The 18,422-nt window shown below is 44.1% G+C and overlaps 1 protein-coding gene across 2 annotated transcripts in view; it reads right to left on the bottom strand.

Annotated features, from left to right (window-relative positions):
* Positions 1 to 18,188, bottom strand: part of lzts2a (leucine zipper, putative tumor suppressor 2a) — a 48,818-nt gene extending 30,630 nt beyond the window's left edge. For both annotated transcript variants that reach the window (XM_030442197.1, XM_030442200.1), the window contains exon 1: positions 17,878 to 18,188. The gene's annotated coding sequence lies outside the window, so the exon portion shown is untranslated. The remainder of the gene's footprint in view (positions 1 to 17,877) is intronic.
* Positions 18,189 to 18,422: the final 234 nt, after the last annotated feature.

The following is an 18,422-nucleotide window of genomic DNA, read 5'->3' as shown; positions in this document are numbered from 1 at the left end:
ATAAACCCTGACCATGACAGAAACGTACTGGTTTAGTATTATTTCAAGCAAAAATACCCGAAATTCTCCAGCTGAAGATTCTCAAATATGTTCTGCTTTCATTTGAATCATTAGAAACAACTGTCGTTTGGAATTGTGGACTGCTTGTTAGACAAAACAGGCAGACTGAAGAAGTCCTGCAGGTCATTTTGAGGCATTTTCTGACATTTTACACTACTACACAACTACGCAACTAAACAGTGAATCAATAATCCAAAATAATAACCAATGAAACATTTCATTGATAATAAATACAAATTTCAATCATCCCAGTATATGCCATTATATTACTCCTTCCTTGACAATAATAGAGCTGACAGTCAACAGCACAGTTTCCACACCAGAATAGAATCAGTGGGAATAGCAGAACACCTCCCAGGAACAGAGCAGTCAGGTAATGCAGTTTCTATGTATCTCTCTTTCTATTTTCACTGTCATTAAGTGAACACTCGTATTGTACTCTGTGCCCGGCTCTTTGCTGGCTGCCACTGTCGTTTTTCCAAGAAAGTGCAAAGCTGCTTTGTTGCCATAATATGCCCCGTGTGATGCTTGGCCCACTTTCCAGCCTGCTTTCATTGTGTAAGCACACATACATAAAACATGATTTGCTGCTTCAATTTCTGACTTTTATTCAGCAGGGATTTGGTGGCAGACAACATCAGAGCCATGAAAAGCAGAGCGGAGCAGCAGCGAAATGCAGCTCTCCCTCTGATCCTCCGAGCGAGGGAGGGGAAGACAGATCGAGGGAGAGAGAGAGAGAGAGAGGGAGAGTTGGCTTCGTTACAGAGAACGAGGTTTAATCACTGACCTCTGGACTTACAACTGAAGACAAATGGCCATGATTAATGAGGCCCATTCATCGTATAGGTTAAGGAAAAAGAAACAATGGGAACTGCATTTGGCCGCGCTGCTCTGATAGATCTATCTGCTGTATATATTAGACTCCAGTCCTGTTAGTTTGCACTTCACTTCGGATCGAGGAGCTCAGGTCAGGCTCGCTGCGGATCCACTGCTGTTCACTAGAGGGCAGCCTGTCTGAGTTTATCGGCAGTAGTGATTTCCTTTAAAATGGATCTGGGAAGGGAAACACTGTGGCGTCAACAAATGAATTTACTTATTTTATTAATCTAGGACATCTATTTGATCAAATAAAAGCATGAACTGAGACCTGAGGACAGTGGGGGAAGAAATACTGAGATTTTTTTCCCCCCCTATGTCACATTTCTCTCACTGTGGACTCATCTTCAGCTGCAATATGTGTCCTGCACTCCAGTGGAAACAGCACAATCATGGCTAGAAGTACTGGAGGAGTAAAAGCTCCTTTGAGCAGTATAAAACAGCCATAATGAGATAAAGAAAAAAAGAAATTTGACATTTAAATTTCTTTGCTATTTAATTTAGTAAAAAAGTAAAAATGGTATAATTAATATATGCAACCTTTCTCTAGTGACCACACCTGTTACTATTACTGTAAATAATATAATACAATGGTACAAGTGAAAGTATTTGGTAACTGAAAACTTTAAAAGTTGACTTTACCTCAACAAAGTCAGGAAACCGCTTACATCAGAAGTTGTACGAGCTAAAATGATTTAAGAACATCAAATTATTAGTCAACTTTACTTGGTAATTTTGAAGTGAACTGTTTCCTCGATTTTTTATTCGAGTGAAGCTCTTTGTCAGATTGTATATTGTATAGAACAATGTCAATGTTTAAAAGCATTATAAATAAAATGTATGTAAATGATCAAAAGCGATTGTTTGGCAGGACAGTTCCATATCCTTGTATTATAGATAGGTAACACTGAAGTGCTAATGTGTGAGCAGCATGATACTATTCCAGCTGCACTGTTAAATCTGACAAAGTGACTTACCTCAGAATAACCAGGTGAAGTAGACTAATACATTTCAATTGTTCATCTTCGCATTCTGAGGTTATTAGCTTCCTGACTTTTTTAAAGTTAAGTCAACTTTCAGCCAATCGATCTTCTTTATACAGATAGTTAATCTGGGGTCACTCATACAGTGTCGCCCCATGAATGTGTGACTCATGAGGAGAAAAAACTAAGTCCTGCTGCACAAATCTGTATTTTTTTTTGAGAGAGGACTTATCTCTAGTTTTTACTTTATATTTCTTAAACATTAGATCATTTTACCCAGGCCTGGGTCTCAAATGGTTTTGTTGAATGAAATCACATGTGTAGGGGAAATCACCGTTAGACATCTGAAATGTAACATGGTGTAACGGTTCCGAAGCTGAAATGGTTGGAGTGTACGATTTAGGGGGAATTAGGCAGAAATTAATTGCAGAATTCGTGATTATGTTTTCATTTGTGTAAATTCACCTAACAACTGAACTGCTGTGTTTTAATTGACCTTGGAATGAGTCTTTTATATCGACAGGTACAACCACACCCCTAGTTGATGTGATGTCAAAATAAATCCTACGCACACTTTAATAAAGCGCTGTTTTTAAAACCATCAACTGCTTTTTCCTGTAAAAATCTTGTAGAGGAGTAGCACAAAATGGATATGCTCAAAACACACAAACTTGATGAAGTGTACCTCCACCACAGCCAGAGGAGAATGACCTCATCATGTACAGTACTCAATCCTCCCTGAAGAGAAATGGCTAATCGATACACTCCTCCTCTGACTCCCCTCTGTAATGTTCTTCTAAGATTTCACGTCTGAAGTCGTCCTTCTCGATGAACAGATTAGATGAGATGACATGAGATGAGATTGGGGGGTGGGGGATGGTGGCAGTAGCAGCGGCAGCAGCAGCAGCAGCAGCGGCAGCGGAGGGTCAAATCTATCTCTGTAACCAATCTTAAGAGCAGCAGCTGATGCTCGGCCGCAGCCGCAGACTATCAACTATGTGAACCTATCAAAAAAAAGCATGATCTTGCATGTTCACAGACAGCTGATGACTAATGAGGGAAACTGAGACATGGGCAGAGGCGCGTAAGTAGACTACACAGAGGAAACGAAGAGAGCGGGTGGAAATCAAGAAATGAGAAAGAAAAGTCTGTAGGAAAATGTTTAATTTGTTGTTTCAGCGCTACAACCACAGCCAGAGCCAGAAGCTTTGTCTTGGCTTTAGTCTGTCTGCAGCTCGATCAGCCTGCCGCTGTTGTTGTTGTTGTTACAATTTGTCTGTCTGGAGGACGTGAATCATCTCCTCTCATTCACACGCTTTGTCTCCTCTCATTTCGTTCCCCCTGTCTTAAGCTCTCCTTTTATTTCAAACACGTTTCCATGCACAGATTCTGCCTTTCTCAGCTCAAAGGAGCGGGAACAGGGAAGTTGTCACTGGCAGGGGGTAAGTGAACTGCCAGACAAGAGATCTGCACATATTTCACAGAAATTCACCGCAGCACCTGTCAGCATCTGGCTGCACTTGAACTGTGCATTGAACTTAAACGAGGAAAATGAGACAAACAGCGTGGGAGCTGCTGCTGTCACGCTTCACGCCGGCTGCAGAAAATTGAAAGATTTTTGTCTCGATCATGTTTCATCACCCATGACTACCGCGGGGCGGTTTGTGCTGTCACAAGATTGCATGGAAACCACTCTGAGGTGCATATTTGCTTTTTTGGTGATATAAGTTTATAGTCAAACGATGTAAAAATACTCAATTACAAGCAAAATGTCCTGCATTCAAAATCCTACTTAGAAGTATACAAAGCAATTATAGAGAAAGACCTGTAATTTGTATTTACAACAGTGGTGCGGCAGGCACAAACTTGTGTCTCTTTGGTGGGACAGCTTACGACACATTGACATCTGAAACAAGACAGAGACTCCAAGAATAGTGTTTATGGAAGACGTCAGAAGACAAAAGGAGACAAAAACAAGCAAAATGTAATCTATCTATAACGGCATTAACATCGCAATGTGCACAACATTCTAATTGCAGGATGTGGGGTTCAAGCTGATTGTTAAGATTGCAGCACTAGCCTCTATAGCGCTATTCAAGTTATCTGGTGATAACTCCAGTATTTATTCATATCGTTTCTTAAAGCAGAAAATATTGCAATTTCTGTTTTTTCCAATATCGTACAGTCCTAACTGCCAAATAGACGTAATAAAGTAAAAGTACAATATTTCTCAAGTGTAACTCCCAGGAAATTACTTTCCACCAGCGCCACAGACATGCCCCATCTGCGCCACAGCAGAGAGAAAACTCTTATTTACAAAGCCACTATCAGTAACCAAGAACAGAGCGAAGACAAAGAGCACGAACGCAACTTCACGACAGGAGAACGAGAAAAAAGAAACACTAACATTTGTCTCAAGCCATGACATGACTTCCAATTCCTGCCTCTACGTGGCGGGAGTGAAAACCTGAGAGTGGAAATATATTGTATTTCTCTCTTTCTCTCGGCAGGCTTACGGCCACCGCCACATTATGCATCTCTGCGCTTTCATGAATGTGTGTGTGTGTGTGTGTGTGTGTGTCTGTGTGTGTATGTGTGTGTGTGTGTGTGTGTGTGTCCTCTGCCACGGCCACAGTAAGCGTGTTATTGGAGCGGGGTGAGCCGGGGGCAGAAACAGCAGAAACAAACGAGGTCCTGTGCAACCCTGAGACTGTTCCATGAATCATCCAGGAACTTCTACAGTAGCCGGCCTTCAGCTCACACTTAATAACTTCCCATGCAACGTTTTCCGGGTGTTGGCTGATTAAAAACTCAAAATCCATTTGTTTTCTGGTTTTTTTTTTCACCTAAAATACAAATGGATGGTGTTTTGAATTTGACTTAACATACAAAATAGAGCTAGTAGAGCCAAATCTGGCATGGAAATGAAACCACACAGAACACCTCCTAAAAAAAAGAGCTGTCTCCTCTGCCTGTGACTCAGTGAGATCATGGGGATGTGTACTTTTCTGAGTATGTGTGTGATCTGCCTGCAGCAGGTACAATAAACAAGTGCACTGATGTCATCCAAGTGAGCCAGAAGGGAAGCCCACAGTTAGATGTAGCTGAGGGAACACGTTTCTCTCCCTGAAACACATGCGTTCACCTGCACGTGTGCCTTTTAGCTTTGTGTATGTGAGAGGCTGGGGGGGGGGCTATGCAAATGTGATCTAAGAACAAGAAAAGAACTTGAAGGACACAGTTAATTTATTCCCAAGATTAAGAAGTAAAATAAGTGGGAGAAGTTGTCGTGGGCTTTGAACACAAACGCTCTCTGAAGTGCGGCATTTGCCTCAAAAGACAATCTTTTCATTCACTGAGCTGAGTGGCACGCAATTTCACCCGCGTTTCACAGCTTATTTATGTCAGACACTGTTTGGCTGTGAGCTCGAGCACCTCACCTTACAAACACACACACACACACACACACCTTCAGATCCGTCAGCGTGTAATTCTCTTTTACTCGTACTTCAGTGGCGAAGGTCAGCGTACACTCACGTTTTCGCGACACCCTCAGGCTACGAGCAGTATATGTGTGTGCTTGTGTGCGTATGGAGCTAATGGAGACTGACATGAAGACCGACATGGATGCTGAGCTGTGCTGCGCTGGGCCAGGCGGTCTAACCCAACAGCAGGGATAAACTATAAATAGACTATCTCATCCACCCCCAACACTCCCCCCTTTTTCCTCCCCTTTCCTCTTTCCTTTTGCTTTATCTGCAGGCTTTTTTTGTATTATTGTTACATTCAAAGCTCTTGCTCTATTTCCTCCATCCCCTTCCTGATTTCTGGCCCCCTTAGCCTTCATCATCTTTCATCTTTGTGGTCTCCTCATTTTCTGCCTCCTCCTGCCTTCTGAGAAGATGGGCTACAAAACAAAGGAAGATATCCGAAACACTGGAATAACAAATAGGCCAACGCCACATCTTGTGATCTCAGAAGAGAGGGGGGAGAGCGTGTGTGTGGGGGGGGGAGATGGGCTAGTTAAAGGGGGAGATGGGGGAGACAGAGTTATGTAAGCGAGGCTAATCCCCTCCCAACCCTGCATTGTAAATGAGACAAGCATGACACTGGCCTCATTTTCATCCGTTCATCTCTGCATCCCGCTCTGCCGCTGCCCCTCCGAACCGCTCCGTCTCCACCTTAATCTGTTGGATGTTTGACAGCAGACTGGAGCTACGTTCAATGGCACTTTGAGATCCAGCAGATGACCCATAATTTGTTGTGTAATCGCCAAGATGCGTCCCTTTCTCCCGCTTTACTTTACCCCTCATATCACCGACGACATCTGATTTTCAAAAGCTCACTTACGTAATGCAATCCAAACAGGTCAGTGAGAAAAGAACTGAAACGGGACGTAATCCCGTTCAACAAACTCCGCTGACAACAACTAGAAATATACCACATCCCTTCTAGTATGGCATGCCAGACAAGCATGTGCTAAAAGTGGAGCTACGGTCACGACATGTCTTCAAACTTTATGTTACTTTGGATTTGGACTCAGGAGGCTTAGCTCCCTCTACATGGCGCTCACCCCTCCACCTCTAACCCGACAGTCTGACCTCTGCTAAACCCAGACACCCTAATCTGTGGAAGCATGCTTTACTCAAAAAACAGGTCCAGATCTTACATCACATGTTGACGGTTTAATTTCAAAATGATGCTAAATAGCAAATGCCAGCATACTTACATGCAAAACTAAGGTGGAGAACATGTTTCAGAATGTTTGTTAGCATGCTGATGTACATTAGCATTCAGCTCAACGCACCACTGTGCAAAGTGCAAAGTCGCAGAGCTGCTAGCATGACTTAGCTTCTTAGTCTTATCCATACGTAACATTTTAGTGGTGATTATCCCAGTCTACCAAATTGATCTGAAAAGACAATATTGACATCCTTGATGCACATTCAGGCCTGTGCAGCCACTTTAGTCGGGGTGTGCGCTAACGCTTTTTAGGTTAGCAGCTAAAGTCACAACTTCAGCTTCAAACATCTTTGCACACCAGTTTGAGATGTGAAGGCTTCACAGATACTTGGGCTACACCGGATGAGCTGTATGCGACCATTTCATGTTTTTATCAAGTCCCAGTCTACTACAGTTGTTAAGGTGAATGCTGAAACACTGTCTTGCTGTGAACCTACAGAAATGTTTCGCTGGCTAAGAAACTTCAGCTGACTTTTCATCGGCATGATGGTGAGCACATAATGACTTAATTTGACATTTTTGGGTGAACTTTTCCTTTAACAACAGACTAAATTGCAGTGTTTTGCTGCCATCTCTGGTTTATTTACCCTAACTGTGCACCCAGTCATCACTGATGTGTATACCGATGTAATATGCGATGATGTGTTGTAGTGCAAAAGAGGATGTCATTTTTTAAAGGAACCCCTTTAAATTGGTGATATAAGTACAGTAGAGAGGATATTCACAGATTTCTCTATGCAGGAATGACACTAAGTTAAACACATCTTTGGCACTCCTGCTCTGCAATTCTCTCACCTACTGTATAATGTTGTCATCAGTCAGTTCTATTACCTTCATTTATGGCCTGTGATGACTTTTATCTACTTTATAGTCAGCCATCAATCCCTCAGTTAAAATATAACATTGATTAATGGTTACTTGACTTTAATTTCCCAAAAGGTAGAGAGTCAAACACTTGTGGAGGATTCACAACGTGGCAACACTTTTTTAATATATCAGACAGATTATTAGTGATCTGTAGGGCCTTATTAAATAGTTCGTTAACCCCCCCTCCACCTCTAAAATCCTCCTGCTCAGACAGGACGCTCCGCTAAACTTTGACCTACTTCTGTCTGCCCTCTGTCTGGGCCGAGGAGGTGGGGGGATGCCAAGACCCCAAACACAGTGAGCTCACGCTGATCCAGACTGTTAATAATAATATGAATATCAAAGGCTTATGTGGACAATACATCTTTTGAATGTCAAACCGCAGAGGGATGCTGAGGGAGGCTTGAGGACGCGTGCATGTAAAAGAATCACACTGGACTCATTGTGTAGCACATTTAAAATTCAGCTACACACACACACACACACACACACACACTGTATATCTCATGCTGAGGACTTGATTTCACTTTTCTGCTGATGAGCCACAAGACAAACCCCGTCCTTCATCTTTTTTATCCGCGCTGTGTCTCTCATTTCCAAGAAATCTCACTCAGCAGATGGACACAATCCTCCATAACCAATTCCCTGCAGGATAATGCCGAGCAGACAAAGACGCGGCGACACAAAGGCGCACAGCACCTACAAGATTCGGCTCCGTCGGTCTGAGCCGTGCTGAAACCGAGCTAAGACCAGTGACACTTCATAAACTGCAACTATGTTTAAAATCTGCCAAATGTTTCATAAGCAGAACAACGGCTTCCAGGCCAGCTGAGTCCTGGCGATCCACGTGCGATCGGTCCGCTGAGGGATGAGGGCTGGCTCGGACCAGAGGGTGGTGGGAGTTATGTTACCAAGACCACGGCTGGGACGGCATCCCAGTGGTTCCCGGAAGAGTTCTGGGAACATCAGGGCCCAACATGTGAGTGTGAGAGAGGAAGAGATGGAGGCATGAGGGGGAAACATCTGTCAGCAATTACAAAGGAGGATCAGTCCCATAGTTTCAGTACGGTATGCTGAGAAACGCCGAGGTCATGATGTAAACAGTACCTCATGGTCAAAACTTCCCAGCCCCCCACCCCCGTCTCTTCCCCTTCCTGGCTTCGGCGAGACAAGCCGAGCGAGCGCAGTTCACCCAAGCCAGTCAGCTGATGCGGGAAGGGGGAGGGGCACCGTGTGGTACGCATTCTGCCAAAGGGTCATCTGGCAGACGCATCCTCCGAGCTGGCTTCACTCCGCCAAACAAAACGCACACACACACACACACACACACAAATTTAGGGGAAGTAGCTGGCCAGGAGGGTGGAGGAAATCTAATCTATAAATCAGACACATGTCCAAACAACTGGGTGTCAACAGATCTTTGCTTATGCTATTAGCTCAGAGGTGCCCCGCTGCAACATGCTGCGCTGATTCGATTCTGCTGAGGTAGTTGTTTTAGACACAGCTGAGCCCAAAAATGTGGAGTGTTCATGAAGGCAAATCATATCTGAGATAAAAAAGATCCGCAGGAAACTGAAGCCACACCAAACCAGCAGGGGCTGATGAGCTCTTAAACCAGATCAATAATTCATGTTTTGCTTCCCTTGCTGGCACAAATCAGGTTTCCAATACAGGCAAATCAACAAACAGCTTAATCAATGGCGTCCTCACTTGTAAGGACTCTGGGCGGAGCAAAAAGCTCCGGCTCCGAAAGACGATTTCTACTCTGATTTCAGGCTAGAAGAGGAAAAGAGACAATACTGCCAACAATAAAAACATCTAATTGTTGCAGCTGCAGGTCGTCTCCAGCCAGCCTCCTCCCCGACCTCCCGAAACCGTTCATCTGCTCCTGGGCAATGAGCCCCAATTCTGGACCTAATACTCGTGTCATCCATCAATCTTGTGTTTGTGTGTATCTGTGTGTGCGTGTGTGGTCTGCTGTTTCAGCACCGGCCATTTCGGCCCTCATACATCAGCCTCCTGACAGCAGTGAAGTGACGCTCTGTGACATATGAGGCCACTTTACCTTCTCTTCGACTGGAGAACGAGAGGAAGGGAGGGCTGAGCTCCGAGGCGGGGAAAACTGCTTCCATGTGTAGTGATGGTGCTCATTCGGGACAACTGCTGCATTTTTGCACCACTAAGGTTGATATCTACTTTTTGTAATCAGTGGTGGAAAATGTATTCAGATCCTTTAGTAATTAATTGATGTGAGTATTATCAGCATTCACATATGAAAAGTAAAGGTGCTCCTTGCCAAATAAAATGGTCCGTCACTGTTTTCCCATTATATCTCATGTTTATGGATTAACATCAACGCTGCAAAAATGTGTGTGTTACATTTCGCTCGTGTAGATGTTTAAGGTTGAGCTTATCTTAACTAGTTTATGTACATTTTGCTAGTTTAACCCACAATGATGTATCGTATTCAATAAGACCAGTTTAGGTTTGTAGCATTGCTGCCCTTTTGAGAACCACGTATCTCTAAATAGCCAACTTTTTTCTTCTTGACAATGTATTTTCAAAATAATCCAAAAAGGTTTCAAATCATTTATTTAGCTTAAAGGTGCAATATGTAAGAGTGCCCGTTGAAAACATTCAAAATATTACCAGAAATGATCCACAGTTCTGACATCATGATGTATATGTTTGTTATGTATGTGTGTTGCAGAGACATCTACGGAAGTTAGCATGCTAACCAGCTAGCCCAGTCCCATTCCGGTCCGAAGCTCCTGCGCAAGTGGTGTAAACACTGACACAACACCCCCCCTGGTTTTTCAAACTCCCAGCCCGGACCTCTAGCTGCACGCCGAACTGTGCTGTCTGGCTAACAGCAGCATTTAGCGGCTACTCAAGTGACATTCAGCCTCTTATTTGTTTTGAGTACCATTTCAGCAGCCGGCCACACTCGCACCTTTAAGAACAAACAGTTAAAGGAACACTTCAGCCCTCAGAAACATTAAGAATAAAATAATCGTACGCGGAAAAGTAACTAAATCTCTCAGATAAAGTCGAGTAGAAAGTACAATATTTCCACTCTGAGATGAAATGGAAGTACTTAAGTACAATACAAGTATCTAAAATATGTGCTCACAGTCCACCGGTGATTGTAACATAATGAGGACTTCGAACTGCAATTTCAGCGGGTAATAGAAGTTTCTCTACAGTGTTCTTCGGGGCGCATTGAACAAATACACGAGTGTTGAGCAAACACAGTTTGATTGGCCTACTAATGGACGTTTGGAGCAGTTGGCAGACTTCAGCACTCCTGGTTCTAATGTGATCTGTGCCAGAGCTCTGCCCACTAATGTCCATTATACACAGACTTACTCCACTCTGCATTGATTCTGTCTCTTCTTACAGACTGTAAGGGCTTTCAGAGCCCATCTCAGCCTGCCATCTCAGCTATCAGATTCCAGCAGCAATTTAATTGACCTGCAATCTACTGACGCAAAGAAAACACATTTTGAGTCGCGTTGAAGGGGGTTCTGCACGGGCATGATAGTCGACGAGCAGAGGGCAAGTTCATGGGCCAGTTTACGGCGGCTTTTGGGTGTTTTTAATTCTGTAAAAGTCAAAGGGGGTAATGACAGGCTGAGGCTGTGGACGGCCTGATGATGACAGGCCCACGTCAGAGGTGGTCCACCCATGTCTGCACAGCCACACCTTGGGGCTGGTGAACAGGCAGAACAGACGTCTCAGTGGGCTCCTATAGCTCCATGATCGGATAGGTAGGCTAAGCCGTGCTAGTGGCTCTGCTTGAATGCTATTTGAGCTGCCAACTGAGTTTTTTATTTCTGTGTAAACTTACCCTGTCAGGGATCATTCAAAAAGTTGTTACAATTTATCCTGAGGGGTATTCAACATCTGCAACATGACAAACCATCCAACAGCTGTGGAAATGGTTCATTCAAAACCAAAAATGTCATCCTCAAGATGGCAGTAAAGTTATTACGATTCATCTGCTTGGCACCATGAACATCTGTAAAAGACCTGCACCAGATATTTCAGCCTGGACAAAAGTGCTGGACCGATATCCACAGAGCCTCGCTGCAGCCTCGCTAAAAAGTGATGCAGCCTTCTCCTTCTCAAATATTAAAATCATCGCAGAAAGACACATTGTTTCCCCCTGCAAACCTGACCTGACCTATTGTAGCTGGATGGATAATTGATGTCAGGAGAACTTCATACTTCATTTTAAGCACACAAAAAACCTTCCTCTGCACGCGAATCCCCCCCTTCTTTCCTTTTTCTATTCAAGGCTGACAGGACTGCGTTCGAGTTCGATTGCTCTGCACAGACCCCGTCATTATCATCAGCACACAAGTGACGGCCTCCACTACAGTCACTCATCTAATCAAATGTTTTTCTATTAGTAATCGGACGGTCTGAATAAACTGGACCTAAAACGACAGCGTGTAAACACTTGGTTCATTCATTGTGAGTGATTTGAGAGATTAATAAAGAGCCCAGGGAACCCCAACAAAAGCTCATCTGGCCTTCAGTTCTTGCATAAAGGGTTTGAAATGCAACAAAAAAAAAAATATCCTCATTTCACCTCTTTTAAGGCTGCGTTCATTTTTGCAATAGTTTCAAACAGCAGATTAATTCAATAGAAAGGGATTGCAGGAGAGGATGGGATGTTCTGCTGCCGGTTTGCGTATCCACGTGGATACAGGAAACAGTCACCATGTTCCTCTTGTTGCCCCCCCACAGAATGATTTCCATTACTGTAAGAATTCACTCATTTTACTGGGTCAAATTTTCAAAAAGTCATTTTCAAATCCAATTCAACTTGTTAACTCTGAAACAAATGTTAATATTTAATGAAGAAATGAATTTATGTTATTGATTTGCAGCTGTTGGGCCTCTTTAAAGCTTTTAATATCTATATTTTCATCGTCAGATCAAAGAAATGCAGCCGTCGTTTACTGAACCATTGAGGACAGAAAGACAGTGGAACCAACAACTGTTACAATGCCGAACAGTGAAATCACATTTCTGACTGAATGTTTATGATTGGCCTCACAAATAACTTCTTCGGATATCTGGAACTTGTAAAACCATGAGATGAATGTATCTGCATGAAGCCTGGGTAAGTCTTTCAACATCCAGTAAAGCGTCTGTATAAGAAGACCAAAAAACTCAATTTGGGCCAAAACTAAGACGTCAGATCAGCACGTGAGAGAAAGCAGATTCAAATGCTGTAAAGATGTAAAACGGAAACCTGCTCCTGAGGGCTCACGCAATACAAAAACAGGCTGTTCTCTGACAGTGTGAAACAACTTGCACAGGAAGAAAATCAAAATACTACACCCCAGATGTAACAGACAAAACGCACAAAAAGTTTTTGCTTGTGACACTGCAAAGGAGGCGGGATATTCTAAAGTTTACCAAAGCATATTTCTGTATGATATCGGCCTACTACACTCTGAAACTATAAATGCTGGAGATGTTTTATGATGGAAATAACCGATAGCAGCGGACATAAGAAGAACCATCTCCTTCTCCTCCACTCTCTCGATGTTTTCTACGAGAGGAAGGGAGCATGTTTGCGGCCGCAGTGAAGAAATCTCTGGAATGCGAGATGATTAAATCCATCCGAAGATGAACCACACTCAAGAGACTCAAGACTCACACTTTTGGACACTGTGAAATGCTGTTTATTAGAAACTTGCCTATAGCTCCAATATTTCAAGCAACAAATTCGTAGAAATTGGCATTTTGTGCGATTCCCCCACAGTTTGTGAGTGCGACACCACTGTCGTAAAACCCAAGGTCTGTAACACTTTGTCAGACGTTATGTAGGTGCGAACTACAAACAAAGCTCGTGGCGTCATTACAGTGTTGTGTGTTGAAAACTTGTATCTTGAAGTAAACATGGATGCAACGCTGTGATCCTCCCCTCTCACTGGAGTTACATAGTCCAGAAACAAGCGATGGGGAGGCGGAGTGGCCGAGACAGAGACACCATTCGCCCTGTTACAAGACGCTGTATCATGAAAAATGTTTTTCAGGCTGTTATTTCAGGTTAAAAAAAGTCACATCATGTGGCTCGATCTTTGACGTTGAAAATGATACTGCATGAAAAGGCGAAAAAAAAGGCCATTAGTGATGGTTTTTCTGACCCTTTCAGTCCAGAACAAGCCTTTAAAAGCGGCAGAAGAAAGGTCACTGCAAACCCCGGCAGCTACTAATTACAGTTCCCCACAGAGGGGGTAGTCTTTGTATTTGTGTGTGTGAGGGTGTACGTGTTTGTGTGTAAGTGCGTGTCGTGTGTGTGAGGCTGACTGACAGCTTGTCTCTCCCCCTGCCGTGCTCTTGCTCTTGTCCTGCCTTAATGGGCTGACAGCGAGAAAAACTGTGACGGAAATCTCAATGACGCGCCCGCTGTTCGACACATCACAGCTGAGCGGAATCTGAAGCAGAGCTGGGTCTCAGAAACCAACATTTCTCCCACGAACTACTTCGAGAAAAAAAAACAAAAAAAAAACCCTGCACATGGTGACACTGAACTACAGCATTAGACATCAAACAGACGTCTAGCATGAAAATGGGCTCAACAGAGGGAGGTGAGAGACAGAACTAAGAAAACATATCTGTTGAGTGTCTTTGAGAACACGAGGCTCCTGTGACAGGCGGGAATGAGTCCCAAAACCCGGAAATCAGTTGTCATTTTTGCACTTCCAGTACCCTCGTCTTAAAGTGAATGATTGTTTTTGCATTGGCTTTCAGTCAAATGGCTGAAATAAGGTCTGTGGTTATACTTTAACATTGTGTTCTACGATAGAGCGTACGTCAATAAATACCCCACATTTGAGTTATAATGCGTTTAAATGTCTTAACAAAGGTTACTAACAAGTAGGAATGTAGCGATACATCGATATGGATCTTTATATCTAGATTCAGTGATCAACGATCCAATAGCATCAATGCAAAGTGACACATTGATTCATTTTCCATTTAAATGTCTGGGCATATGATATCTCATATCGATTGCAGGCAGACTTTATGATATCGACAAATATCGTATCCAAAGAATCAACACAATATCATATAGTGATGAAACTTGCGATTTACACTCCAACAAGTGGCTAAATGAGTTTCCATCTGATCTTATAGTCAAGTCTGTAGCGTATGGTCTAGTAAGATGCTAAGCAGAGGTGAGGTTTAACCCAGGAATTCCACTGGTTGCATTCTCATTGCGGAGTGGCTCTGCTACGGTTTTGCTCCGTGGTCCCTCGTCCGTCAACACCCAGTGGCTTCATTCTGGATACAGCACGGTGCAGCACCGACAGACAGTCGGACTGGCGTGACTGAAGAGTTCCCGTGGTAATTCCAGAATCAGGGTGACCGCAATTATAAATGTATGTGTTATAAACACAACAACAAGCAGACAAAAGGTTAGTGTTCCCAACATGAAAGGATTTGAAGAAGTGCTTGGATTGGTCTCTTTTTTGAGACTGTTTGTGCTGGCGCCAACGCGGAGTGTTGTTATGAAAATTAACTCGGTGTTATGATGTTGTTTGGGTATCCGACTTCCTGTCTGCTATGTGCTGAATTCGGCTGAATTAATGCGCCGTACTCCAGCATCCAGCAAAAATAGAAGCTCTCTGTATCTGCCGAAAGGTCGGAGCTGCAACAGAGTAGATACGTAATGCAGCGGAGCCAGCGGAAGTACACACATAGACCAGAGTGAAACCTATCAGAGACGGACCACAGCAGTCCCCATTTAATGATGAAAATCTGATCATTAAATGTGCACTATGGAGTTTTTTAAAGAACATTTTAAAGATCTTCATTTGCTGATTTTTTCTGTGCCTAAACAAAGTAAATTAACCATCTGCCTTTGTTTTCGTGGCTAAATTAATTGAATGAACTAACTGTCCTTAAAGCACATCACAGTTTCATACTGTTTCACTTTGGTTATTTCATTATTCAGTGTTCTGGGGACGTTATTTTCCTCTGAGAACAGCTTGTTTATTCACCGTACATCACGCCCCTTAAAGCTCAGTGAGGTTTCACTTCTCGCCTACGTTACCAAAACCGACATGGTCATCACCTCAGCAAAGAAAAAAGTGTGGCCATATTAATAACTACTGTTAAGTGAAAAGGGAGATAGTCAGTTCTGTGAGCCTGCAAATATACAGGACCGGTTCTACAAGGTTTCAGTTCTAAGTTTTGGCGAGGGTTAAATGAGACAACGCCACTTATACAGCCGTTGGGTGTGTAGTGTTTATAATGAGGTGCTCTCACCATCTAATACTGTAACTTGTTGAGTTTGGAGACAAACTGTGAACTGACGGTTCCATGGTGGGCCTTTAGCTCTCTATCATGTTATAAGGTGAAAAAAACACTTCTGGGTTTGACTCAAACGCACCTTCAGCGGTGTTCAGCGAGAGCAGCATGAGGTGGAGTTTGTGTTGTGTGAGGCTTTTGGGGTCTATGTTACATCATGACGGATGACACTGAATTAAATATGCCCGACATGCCACTTGCATGCTTTTAATCACATCCGCCGCTCGACGTCATCCTCGCTGTGGTGAAATGAAATGGCAGCCCGTCATCGTTCCCTTCCCAGATGGCTCCAGAGTCATTTTGCTAATTGAGCATCGCAGGTGTGGATCAGACTGTTCCCTCTCTATATCGGTTTGATGCGGGAAATACTGTACGCCGCTCCGTGTGGGATTTTCCTTTACTTTGTTATGCAAGCGCGCTCCCGAGTGCACAGATGTGCCACTGTGTGTGCACTTTTATGTGCTATTTTCATCCGAGATTATCTAATGAGCAAATTAAGCTGCGCAGGCTAAACAGAAGACGTGCCTTTAATGTTTCAGCGTCTTCGGAGCGACCGCTGGCAGATGTGCATCAGCTGTGATTGCGCCTCTGGCTGTGTTCTGGTTTCAGCTCACACATATTTGTCAAGTCGGTGCAGACGTGAATGGAGATGACGGGAGGTCGGTTTTTATTCGACAGAGGCGGCCAAACGCTGGAAGAAACGCAGAGAGTGAGCACAAAGAGGACAACAAAAGAAGTGTTTTAAAGCACACTGGCCGCGACTTTGGTCGCCGCCTCCCCTCAGGGCTCCTCTCGCCCTGTGAAGTAGCCATGTGAGAAAAAAAAATGACTCTCTCAGCATCACCCTCCTCCTTCTACCTGCCCTCTGTCGCCTCCTTAGCTGCTCCAATCCTGAACGCCCGACAGCTTGGTTATCACCTCCCACACCGCCACCACCGAGTCCCCCCCTCTACCCTGTCTTCCACCCTCCTCCTCCTCCTCCTCCTCCTCCCCCCTGCCTGTGCCGTGCTGTGCTGTGGTGACAGGGCAGGATGATATAGGGGTCTCCCAGCGAGGTGGCGTGATGCCTGAACACTAAGTTAGCATCTGTGCAGGACAGGAGGGAGCATGTGTGTGCAGAGTGTGTAAGACTCCCACGTTTGGCTCACGTGTGCCCTGGTCTTGAGACAACATGACGTCCAACACATCAATCAGCCGCATGAGAAGGAGATGCTGCTGCCCCTTCCTTCAGCATTTAGATATCTGCTCCTGTGGGGATTATTTATGGTGCAATAGGTCCCTGGGCGTTTCCAGTTCAACTACTAACTAATCCATATATTAAAGTAGGCCCTGGGAGCATAAAACAAAGGGCCGATAAGGTCTCTCCCTCTTTGTGTGACCTTTGCTTTCCATCACATTTTCCTTCAACCTCTCCGCCGCTGATATCCAGAGAGAGAAGAAGTGAACAAGAAATGTGGTGTGCAAGAATGTGTGTGTGTGTGTGCAAGAGTGTGTATGTGTGTGTGTGTGTGTGTGTGTGTGTGTGTGTGTGTGTGAGTAAGTGCCAGTTGCAAGGCACAGCCGAACCCCCATTCACCGAAAACAGCTGGATGGAGATAACAGAGCAATGCTTATTCTCTGTTTTTCCTCTCCCCAGACACACACACACACACACACACACACACACACCCTATTTCTTAAGGGAAAATTGCAGTTGCAAGAGACCGGTGGGAAAGTCGCTGCATTCAACCGGATCAACTACAGATTAAGCTCATGTACTTTAATCACTCACAAGTCAAACTATCAATAACCAATTAATCATGTCGACTAATCCATGCACACTCCAAAGCAGCCACATCAGGCATGCATGGCTGGAAACCCCACTTGTTTATGGGTCATTTTGCACAAATTGGCAATAAAATCAATAATAAGTTCCACTCATTCTTCACTAGCTGCATAAAAACAAAATAAAATAGATGATCTAACTTTACCAAACCCTACCAAAACACGGACTTGTCCACTGGATACTCACCTTTAACGAGATGTTCTGTACTACAGCCCGCACAGCAGCACGTCCAGCAGCTCTCAGTGTATCCGTGATGAAGGCAACAACTTTTTTTTTTTTTTTTTTTTTAAATCAAAACAACAACCAGCCAAAACAAAGAAAAACTCCTCCTCTTCTTCTTGTTCTTCTTCTTCTCTCTGTAGTTACGTCCCGCTCCGTCTCCCGGACCCGTCCAGGTCCACACACGGCGGCTCGGTGTGTAGATCCGCCGCTGCTGCTGCCCGGGCTCAGTGTGTTTGGTACTGGCACCGGCAGAGCCCGGTCTGCTGCTCTGCGGGGCGGGCTGACTCTCTGCTCCAGGTTGAGGACCGGGGAAGATAGGGCAGCAGGGGTCCGCAAGGGGGGGCTGCGACAAGCGATGACGCAAAATCTCCAGCGGATATTTAAGTGTTTAAAGTTACTCCTTAGATATATTTCGCTCGTATTCAGGCTGTTTGTGTCTTTGTAGTGGTTTGATATTCTGACAGAGGTGGAATAAGTGCTCAAATCCACTCACAGTACAGTGTTTTTAA

The sequence above is a fragment of the Sparus aurata genome, chromosome 15 (genome assembly GCF_900880675.1).
Source record: "Sparus aurata chromosome 15, fSpaAur1.1, whole genome shotgun sequence".
Lineage (NCBI taxonomy): Eukaryota > Metazoa > Chordata > Actinopteri > Spariformes > Sparidae > Sparus > Sparus aurata.
Note: the sequence above shows the minus strand (reverse complement) of the source record. Positions and strands in the feature narration are given on the sequence as shown.